Source organism: Melanotaenia boesemani, chromosome 15, assembly GCF_017639745.1.
Source record: "Melanotaenia boesemani isolate fMelBoe1 chromosome 15, fMelBoe1.pri, whole genome shotgun sequence".
In the NCBI taxonomy this organism is placed as follows: domain Eukaryota; kingdom Metazoa; phylum Chordata; class Actinopteri; order Atheriniformes; family Melanotaeniidae; genus Melanotaenia; species Melanotaenia boesemani.
In genome coordinates this window covers 28,404,878-28,410,877 of record NC_055696.1, presented here as the reverse complement: position 1 = coordinate 28,410,877, position 6,000 = coordinate 28,404,878, and the positions used below count along the sequence as shown (strand labels likewise).

Genomic DNA, 6,000 nt, shown 5'->3' with positions numbered 1-6,000 from the left:
TAAAATTTTATTGCTTTCCTACTGTTATTGTGATGCAAAACAAATAACACTGTTGAACTGTTAAAATACATCTAATTAAACTAAATTCATTTAAACCGGTTTGGACATTTAAAACTATTTTTACGGTAGCCATAATCCTATAAATAACTATTTTGCTCTTCTTTTATAGACCAGGAGGATGCAGAGACAGACTACAAGGAATCAGAATCAGAAATACTTTATTAATCCCTTTAGAAATTCCTCAGGGAAATTTGTGACCCGAACCAGGAAATATCTTAGGAAGACAAGAAGTGATCATCAGTTGGATCATCCAGATAAATCATCAGATTCCGATCTATCACCCAGTGTCTCAACGCCGGAAAAGCATGGAATTGTAAGCTCTAATACAATACAGTATTAACAATCCAGTCTGTGATACATACTGTATATATCATTTGTTTCTCCATAAAGTACAACCATAACCTAAAAACCACAATGTTTGCAAATACAAGCAAGTGCTAATCTTCATTCCCTTATCGTGAATAATCGCCATGATACACACATAAAATTCTTTGATTAAACAAAGGCATGGCACCGGTCCCTGAAGATTCAGAGATCCCCTGTGGCTTTTTTCTTTTGTTTGTACTGTTTGGTCATTTTATGAACACAATTACCAAACTCAGTTGTAGATTAAATTACCTCTACAGAGACCTGTTGGAGTAGTTGGTCTCAGTACAGTTTCTTTGAAGTTTGATTGTGTTTGAATACTTTGATTCAGCTCTGAAAAACTCAAGTGTTGTCAGAGTTATTATAAAATTCATTTGGACCAGAGCAAAAAAACTTTAGATAGATGTGAATGTTTAGACTGCAGGAAAAGGCACATATTTTTTTAAAGTTGTTCACAGCAGCAGTTTGAGGAGGACTAGGTTTTTGCCCCAGACAACATACATTGGTAACAACAAAGTTTAAACTGCGTCTAAGCCTATAGAAGTTGGAAACATGGTTTGAGCTGAAGGCTACATTTAACAAAGATAAACAAAGATAAAAAAAAAGCTAATGTAATCCTTTTATTATAATTCAACAGGTGGGCGAATCAAGCAAGCATTTAAGACTTCCCTCTGACACGAGCTGCACAGAGATCCTGCATTCACCATCCTCTGGCATGAACCTGAAGATGCAGAACAGTTTAATAATGAGTCCGATTCCCATCTTGCCCAGGCTATCAATGCATCTCTTGAAGACTTTGAAGTACAGTTTGGGCCTGTTTCAAGTCAAGATGGAGATAGTCTTGACTCCACCCTACCCTGGAACCCAGATAACATCAACACACATCAGGTATAATGTTGGTGTATTTTGTTTAGTTTTTTTGTTCGATTTATTTAAGTTTTTTATTTAAAAAAAATTGATGAAAAAAAATCATTTTACACATTTTCAACAGCATATGTGACATATGGTGACATTTTAAAATGTCCAGTTTAGAGCAATCACAGATTTCAAATCTTAAATCCTGTTCTGTCAATTTGTTCTATCAAACTGACTATAAAAAAAGATTTATTTATTAGTTTGTTGACTTTTTTCTTCTAATGATTTGATTAATAACGACAATTAATTACTTTGTTTACTAATTTTTCAGCATTAAAACACTAAATGAAGGACCTGTATCATCAAACACTAACCCAGCCTCCCCAACTCAGTCTGTCAAGGATCCGCTGTGTTACAGTCAGACGAATCAGTGTAGTTCACCATGTCATTGATATCTTCATGGAACCAGAAGTGCTGAATGTTGAGTTAAAGATGGAGTTAAAAAATGAAAAAGCTCTTGATAGTGATGGTGTGTCAAGAGAAGTGCACTCTGCTTTCTGGGAACATTTCCTAGAACAGTGTGAGGGGGAGGATGAACGGGTTCCCAGACTACGACCAGACTTAACGGAGCAGCAGTGGCAAGCTGTTGGAAGAGTTTGGTTAAAAGGGTATTTAGACCACAACATCATACCAATCCGACTGTCACCAGCTTTTGTTAAGGAGTCAGTTCAGTCGATGAGGAACTTTTAATGATGTCATTTAGCAGATTTATATCAGGACCTGAGCAGGTGGCCGTTGAGAAAGCTCTGCAAGGCAACATGGATGAACCTGCTGAAGAAGACTTACTTGAGCTCTTTTCAAGAATGGGGTCACACTGCCTGCCCTCAAAAGACAGTTTACAGGCTTCCCTTTTAACAATGGCACATAAAGTTCTTCTCCAAGAGCCAAAGTTTGTAATAGACTGTTTTCACTCCACTATTCACAATGCTGTGCCATCACTCACCAACAAAGATAGTATAATGACACTTTATGACTCAAAGAGGCCAACTAACAAAAACGTGGCCCAAATGATAAAGCCAACAAGTGAAAGCCTGAATCCACAAGAGCAGTCAGCCCTTAACCACCTGCTGAGGTATGTGAGAAGCACTGACAGAAGAAAACTAGAGAGATTCTTACGCTTCTGCACAGGGTCCACAGTACTCTGCAAAGACAAAATTGAAGTAACCTTTAATAGTGTGACAACCCCAGAGCAGGCTGTGTTTTGTCAGTCTCTGGGGGCTTTAACTTTTGCTTCCAGCTCTGTCTCCTGTTCTGCCTCCTCCTCTCTCCGCCTCTGTCCTCCTCTTCTCAGGTGGCCAGTCTGCTGCTCCAGTCCTCCCGTGCTACCTGGCGGGGGCGTGGCCTGCTTGGGATCAAATACCAGGCTTTTCACACCTGCGTGCTCTCTGCTCGCACCAGCCTGCTCACCTGCAGCACTCCTTTTCCTTTGTTTGTGCACTCATTAGTTTATCCACTTTAGCTTTTCCACACAACACCTCCCCACAACCAACACTCCCATACACTACTGATGCTACAGATTATACACATAGGTTACACTGTTAAGCTCCGTTTATTTACTTTGGTCACCTTTTCTTAATAAATTATACTTTAATTGGCATCCCTTGTTGTCCCGCTTCCTTCTTGTCAAGCTCTCACGAGCCTGGCTTGACAATAGGCTATCTGGTTTAGGTCGGAGGTTTGTGGCACACACATGTGGAGCAGTTCTTGAGTTACCATGTACCTATAGTTCATACCCAGAGTTTCGTACAGAACTGGACAACATCCTGTCAGGCGACTGCTTTACCATGGATATTTTGTAGTAGATCAATTGGATCTTACATATTTTCCCTCCTGTTACATCTTTGGTCTTACATTCTGTGTCTGACACAAATTACGTTCTAAAGCTTTGAATTTATCAGAAAAATGCATTTGTTGCTGTTTTATTTTCTTTTAAAAGTTTTATTTAATAGATCTCTCACAGCAAAACTTGTTTTACACTTTTATAAAGTACAGCAATGTAGATAATATTTTTTTTTCTTTATTCAGGTTTTAAAAGATGTCTGTTCTTTGTATCTTTTTCTAATTTGCACTAAAATCACAAAACTTGAATTTTTTTTTTCTTTATTCTTGGTATATGCACGCAGTGATAAACAAACATTGCTGAAAAAGACTTTGGTAAAGATGTTTGGAATGTTGTTATCAAAAGAACTGAGTGATCAAGGGTTTTAGCCTTTTCTTGTTAATTTGTGAGCAAATTGATTTTGAAACTGTACTTGAGTCCAAAAGTAACGTTCAGTTTAATCTTATCAGTAAAAGATCTGTTTTCATGTCTTACCTCTTTCACTGGTATGTAATGTTTCTAAATATTCAATGATATTGTTATGAAAATCTATTAAGAAGTTACTGTGTACTGAAATAATGAAAGTTGACAAACACCATTTTGAATACCTTCCCAGTAGCTGTCTTTACCAGGTCTCATATGGGAAACATTGTTAGAAAGTATCAAGCAAAATTTTGTTCCAATAAAATATTATTTTGTTGTTTATAAAATGGCTTGTGATTGATATTTAAACAAACTGTAACAACGGTAACTCTACGGGGCAAATTACTTAGAGGAACTTATACTTCAATTTCAGTCCTCAAATACAGGTCCAAAGAAAGGTAAAATATAACTTTGCTTGTCCAGTAATAATTTAATTGTTCATACAGTCTTGTCACATAGTGCTGCCACTGTGGTAAAGTGAGAAATCAGTCCTTCCAAACGATGTTTTTTCAGAGTTTATATGAAACTTAAGTTGCAGACATACTTAAAATGCAGGTCCAATAATGTCAAACTTTGAAAATTAACATTAAATGGAGTATACCAATGTAATGTGTATATCCAAAACAAAACTATCAACATTTATCTTACATTTGTTAGAGTATAAGTACTCTGCCTTTTATACTCCGTGTTTAGGTTCAGTATCAATCAGAAAGAAATACAAAATTAATGAAAAAGTAATTTTGACTAAATTTACTCTTTGTCCAAAACAAAACTATTTTCATTTATGTAACTTATTCATTGCCATGTACTTTGGAAAATTAATATGTTTTCTTTACAATAATGACTTGGTGATGATATATGCTAGGAAATCTTAAACAATAAAACAAGATAGTGTTTGATGACACAACCTGCTGAACTTGATAAGAATTGTGTAATGTGTTGCTCAGATCTTGCATTCTCAGATTACAGAAAAGATGTAATCGCACTCCTCAAATGCAGGTACAAATCAAATGCTTGATAGGCATCGGATGGATTTTATAACTGACTCCACCATCAGAAGATTGCAGAGGTCATAGATGTCTGTGTCACATGGTACTATTGGTCGAGATGTGCAGTTAGTAAGACACAGCTGTATGTCAGCTCTGTTCACAGAGGAAATGCAGTCATCGACTGAGTAGAGCTCTGGAAACATGTACATTATTCTGGGTCGACCACTTGGTACTCTGTCATTCTTTGATGGTCGAATGACATGTGAATCCCAGACACAGATGATTTCGTCCAACTCGTCCTTGCAAAACATAAGAAAACAAGTCAACTAATGTATGCAGTACAGCAAAGCCTACTTATTTAGGTTTTAAGTTAAAAAAGGAGGGCTTGAAATAAAATATAGTCTTTAATAAACAAAACAAAAGGCTTACAGCATTAACTGTTTATATGACAAAAGGCCTATTATCAGTTGATTTTCATAGAAATGACTTGAACAAAATTTTAGTCCTTTTTCTTTTTTTCCAGTTTGTCTCAAAAACATCATCTCGGCTATACATTAACTTCAATCTCCAAATACCATATTGTTACACTAAAATATTCATTGCTTACCTGGATGATGCTCATGAAGCAAAACTGAATCAGATTTCTGTTTAAATATGCACCATCGAACAAACCACGGTCCTTCAGATCAACAAACAGAGATATATAGAATTCCATTGATTCCTTTCTCAGGAAACCCCACCAGTTTTCTATTCTCTGATTGGATGTGCTGGTGCCTTCAATGTAGCTATCAATAGCAGAGCCATCGTGTATATTCCAACGCAGAAAACGCTGGAAGTCTCTAACTCTGACGTTCTCAGTGCCCCGATCACCTCTGACAATCCTTGGACAGCCACCTAATCTCTCAACTTCATTCATGGAATAATCTCCAATAATCTTTGGATCACTGCTTGTTGTAAATGCATTCAACCAGATAATTTTCCGTGAAAATCCGTCACCGCAGCCGTTAATACAAATTCCAAATGGCTTTAATTTGTCGTAGGAATCCAAATGCCAAATATATTTAGGTCCCTTAGCAAAGTAGCTGCGTCGATGGAGACGTCTCGTTCTTCTGAGTTCAACACCTCTTGGGTCAAGTTCTTGTACAATCAGACGGACGTCTTCTTTCCTTACATGTAATCCATTTTTGACACACTTTGTATGCATCCACCGATACCCATGGAGTTGGCCAGATGTCTGCAGCTGTTCCTGAATGAAAGTAGTAACCTGATCAAGGCTGGTGTATCCCCTGCGCCAAAACAGACCACATGACTTTAAAACTCGTTTTAAGTGTCTTTCCGAAATAACATAACGGTGGCGCTGGGCCACTTTGTAGGCGAGTCCAAGGTTAAAATACAGCTCAGTTAAATCATGTATTGTCATTTCTATAC

The 6,000-nt window shown here is 37.1% G+C and overlaps 1 long non-coding RNA gene across 1 annotated transcript; it reads left to right on the top strand.

The window, feature by feature from the left end:
* Positions 1 to 263: 263 nt before the first annotated feature.
* LOC121654055 lies at positions 264 to 2,509 on the top strand. The gene is made up of 3 exons (XR_006012899.1): positions 264 to 373; positions 1,064 to 1,314; positions 1,613 to 2,509. It is a non-coding gene; the product is annotated as an uncharacterized LOC121654055 (long non-coding RNA).
* The last annotated feature ends 3,491 nt before the right edge of the window (positions 2,510 to 6,000 follow it).